General features: G+C 43.1%; 1 protein-coding gene across 2 annotated transcripts in view; it reads left to right on the top strand.

Annotated features, from left to right (window-relative positions):
• The window catches only part of mpped2a (metallophosphoesterase domain containing 2a), a 102,097-nt gene that overhangs the window by 29,134 nt on the left and 67,963 nt on the right, over nucleotides 1-5,000 (top strand). The window lies entirely within an intron of this gene.

Here is a 5,000-nt window from a genome sequence, read left to right as displayed (position 1 = left end):
CTGACATGGATCATGGATCTATGCCGTTTATAACCAAATTCCGTTTTAATGTCCACATTCCGTGATTCCGTCCGTGTTTTCTGTATCGCGGAAATCATAGGGCCCTACTTTGCAATGCAATTACGTTACATTTTCAGGGGACCTAGTGAAGGTGGTGTCTGTTGGAAAAGTGACTGCCTTCAATATAGGCCTAAAGTGCATAGGGAAATCCTGATTTGTGATCATAGTACGACCCTTTGAGGACTTCATAAAATTTGAAGTGGCTCCTTGAATGAAAAATGTTCCTCACCGCTGTCCTAAAGCTACTTGCAGGATTCGCATCAATTTGACGATCAGGCCATTTTGTCCTCCATGTCACGTATCTGAAAAACATTGGATGAGCGCGTCCCCATTTTGGCCTTGGTATGCCCGCAGGCTCATTGTGTTTAGCAGGGCATGGGTCAGGGAGGGCACCTGTGTGTGTGTGTGTGTGTGTGTGTGTGTGTGTGTGTGTGTGTGTGTGTGTGTGTGTGTGTGTGTGTGTGTGTGTGTGTGTGTGTGTGTGTGTGTGTGTGTGTTTGTGTGTGTGTGGGCTTAAGACTGGCACCTGACAGAACCATAAAGAGACAGTCAGACACGACACGGTGGCGCCACTCTGGCCTATGAACTTTAGAGTGTGTGTGTGTGTGTGTGTGTGTGTGTGTGTGTGTGTGTGTGTGTGTGTGTGTGTGTGTGTGTGTGTGTGTGTGTGTGTGTGTGTGTGTGTGTGTGTGTATGCATGTATGAATGTGGCTCTGCATACAGAGACAAGTGAAAGTTATTTAGCATCAGCTGCGTGTCAGGGGCTTAGGTGATGCTTGTATTGTCTTTTTCCATTCCGTGTGAAAGTGACTGTGTGTGTGTGTGTGTGTGTGTGTGTGTGTGTGTGTGTGTGTGTGTGTGTGTGTGTGTGTGTGTGTGTGTGTGTGTGTGTGTGTGTGTGTGTGTGTGTGTGTGTGTGTGTGTTGGTACGCGTGTGCTTTGTGGACGTGTGTATGGGGTGTGTTGCACGCGTGTCATCCCAAACCCGCCATGTTGCTGCCATACCGCCTGTCACTGGGGATTGAAATACAGCGCCAGGGTGGGAGAGGGCACGGGGAGAGGGGGAGCTTGAGGGGGGAGGCTGGATCAGGGCACAGGGCCGCTGACAGTTTTGGTCGGGCCCAGAACAGAGTCATCTGAAAGCACCACCTCCTCTCCCTGTCCCCAAGGCAGCTGACCGCTTTGGTTTTTTTTTTTGAAAAAAGGGCAACACACTCCTTTTGGTTTTTTTTTCTTTAAGATCTTTTTGTTGTTTTGTTTTTATTCATTCATTGGCATGATGACATTTCCACCTCGCGGTCTTCCTCAGACTCCCATCTTCCCCTCCCAGTCTTCTTTAGATTCCACAAACATCACTTTTTTTTAATTCAGCACCAGGGATTGTGCTAGCCTGATTATCAACGACGTTCAAATCTCTTCGAGACTTGGTCTGACCAAGAGCATAACAATTAATATTTCCCAAACGGCATGGTTAACCCACCTCCCTTAGTTTGCTTATGGTTGTTTGCTTACCGACAAAGTGGGAGGAGTTACCGTATTTTCGGGAACTCAGAAAGAACTTGCATGGCTCTTGACCTGACTAGTTGTAACTAGGGGTCGACCGATACAGGTTTTTTAATGGCCAATGCGATACCGATATTTTTTCCATCACCCTTGGCCGATACCCGATTTCCGATACGCCGATGCCGATATTGTTAAAAAGTGTTAAAAATGACAAAAATCAGTACTGTATCATTTAAAAAAAAAAAAAATCCTATCCCATCACCTTTTCATCACACCATAACATGAATAACAGGAAAATAACTGTCATGTACAAAGCACACTGAGCAACTAGTTTTTCAAGTTTTTCATTATAGCCACCTAAAAAGGTATAGGCCTACATAAGGCATTAAAAATTCAAAGGACTGTGGCTTGACAGTGGTACAATAGCATAGAGCTTGACTGTAAATTTGAAAAATGTTGGGGATGACCCCAAGATTATTATGGGTTTAAATATTTATGCCTATTTTTTCACCTGTATAGGTGTACTTGATTTACTAGGGCCTTTCACAAAATAAATCAAATCAACTAAATAACAAACAAAAGCCCAAAATAACAAACCAAAGAAATGCAAACAAAACACATAGACAAGTAACACCATGTTCTTATTTTCATATTATAAAATACATTGCAAAAAATCCCACCAGTAAAAACACCCCTGTTCAAAGTGGTGTTCAAATGGGGGTGATAAATGACCGAACAATGAACCAGGGAAATAAAAACAGTAGTTTACCCTCGTTGGAAGAGCTGGTTGGTTAAATGCTACAGAAATGGTTTACAATATTTTAATTTAGCCAGTTTGCAAGTGGTGTTTGCTACCTATTAGATGTTGCTAAAACAGATTGAAGTTGACAAATGAATGACGATATGAAATGCGCGTTTTGAAAGGCGGTGGAAATTAGACACTGCCGGTAGACAGTTACAACGGTAGGTAAAAGATGGCAAATGGTGGTGATTATTGACTGGACAGTGAACCAGGGAATTAAAATCAGTACAGAAAATGGATGGAGCTGAAACATTCTCACTTTAGGCCTATTACATGCACATGCCATGTCATTCAGTGTCCACATTAAAATATTATGCGTCTGAAAGTCTAAAACTTTGTGGCAGCCTGCAAGGCTGTTTACTTTACTCAATGAGAGGGGGAGGGGTGACGCAGCAGCGTGCATTGTGGGTCTGCCAGCATAGCAACACAGAGCTGCCCGTCTGTAGTCAAAATTTCGGGGTGGGCGTATCGGCCAAAACGGCCTGCGTATCGGCCGATACCGATACACTTAATAAACGCAAATATCGGCCCGATATATCGGCCGGCCGATATATCGGTCGACCCTTAGTTGTAACGCTGAAAGTGTAATTTCGGTGTCCCTGTCAGGGGGTGAGGGCATTAAGTAGCCTCCTTAGCCATTTGCTTCTCACATTATGTTTTTTGGCTAATCTTTTGTTATTTCTATTTTCTATTTCTATGTATTCTATTTTTTATTTCTATTTTCTATTTCTTCTTTTACTTCTATTCTATTTCTATGTAGAAAATCTGTCAATTTTATTTGCATAATATCATGTTTATAAAATCATTTCGTTTTCTGATTGTAGTTCAACTGATTTTTGTACGACTACCAACAAAACAAAAGAGGAAACGAGGAGACAAACAGATTGTATGGTTCCTCTTCTCGCTGGCACATGCATGCAAACACAGACGGGCACGCACATTGGACCATTTCTACTTTGAAGCACTTCAGGAAGTAGAAGAGGCATAAACGACTTGTGGTGGTGTGAAATGGGTTTGTTTGGATTTCTTATAGCTTGCCTTGAAGCTATTTAGACTGAGTGTCTTTCTTTATTTCTGTCTGTCTCTCTCTCTCTCTCTCTCACACACACACACACTCTCTCTCTCACACACACTCACACTCTCTCTCTCCCTCCCTCTCTCTCTCTCTCTCTCTCTCTCTCTCTCTCTCTCTCTCTTTCTCTCTCTCTCTCTCTCTCTCACTCACACACACACACACACACACACACACACACACACACACACACACACACACACACACACACACACACACACACACACGGAGTTCTCTCTCTTTTTCTTTTTCTCTTTCTCTTTCTCTTTCTCTTTCTCTCTCTCTCTCTCTCTCTCTCTCTCTCTCTCTCTCTCTCTCTCTCCCTCTCTCTCTCTCTCCCCCCATGCTACCAGCTCTCTGTTCTTTGTACTGATTGCTTTTATTCTATAAGCTAGTGTAACATAAACAGCTATGTATCATTCTCAAGTCTGCCCTGTCCCTGTTGTGCTGGCAGCCCTCTACTGCGGACTAAATGATGCAGAGAAGACAGAGTGGCTTTTACCTCCTCCCAAAAAGTAACACTTTCTAAGTTCAGTTCTACATTTCATTCCTCCATGTTTTTTTCTGTAAACCATCAGACTGTTTAATACATTCTTATCTCAGATATTCTCATTTTTTTAAAAACTTGTTTGCGTCCTAAGATTGCATTTGTGTTTGGCAAATTAACCTTCAATAATAACCGTGAAATATAAATTCAAGTAATGCAAGTTTAAAAAAAGAGAAAAGAAAAAAATGTATTAGATGCTAATCATGTCAAATGCTTACTTTTTTTTTTTTTGTATTTTTTTGTACTTTGTCATGGCGATGTTTTCTAGGACAGCAGTTAGATATGGTCAATTCTTTTTAATAGCCTAAGATGAGGAATCTAGTTTTGGTCATTTCCCCTCCTCATTTCTCATTTGCATGGCTTCTCTAAAGTGTCTCATTGCCTTTGGAGTCAGATGAAGAAACCCCTCAGCTATTGTTGGACTGCCAGCTTTAATTGAATTTAATGTGAGACAGACAGCCAAGCTGTAATGCATTTCTTTCTATTTTTTGGGGGGGTAATCAAACATGATTGGCCTGTTTTGTCTGCGGCTGCCAATGTTGGTGCCTTTTTTGTTTCTCTTGGTGACTTTTTTGTACTTCTTTAAATGTGGTCTTTACCTGGGCTTGTAACAGTAATCAGTAGGCTTTTTGTGGCTGGCGCAGGGTGTTATGAAAGCGTTGTGCGGCCGACGACAATAAAACGCTCCCGCTGGGGTCGCGGGAAAGTGGAGCAGGCTGCGGGTAATTACATCGCGGCCGCTGACACCGACACACACACACCGACACACACACACCGACACACACACACCGACACACACACACCGACACACACACACACACACACACACACACACACACACACACACACACACACACACACACACACACACACACACACACACACACACACACACACACACACACACACACACAAGCAAGCACAGCAGTACCTACCTAGCAAGGCTTGGCCCAATACAAAATACACACACACTCGCACGAGCAGCGGTACCGACCCAGCACAGGTTGGCCCAATAC

The sequence above is a fragment of the Engraulis encrasicolus genome, chromosome 22, assembly GCF_034702125.1.
Source record: "Engraulis encrasicolus isolate BLACKSEA-1 chromosome 22, IST_EnEncr_1.0, whole genome shotgun sequence".
NCBI classification, from domain to species: domain Eukaryota; kingdom Metazoa; phylum Chordata; class Actinopteri; order Clupeiformes; family Engraulidae; genus Engraulis; species Engraulis encrasicolus.
Note: the sequence above shows the minus strand (reverse complement) of the source record. Positions and strands in the feature narration are given on the sequence as shown.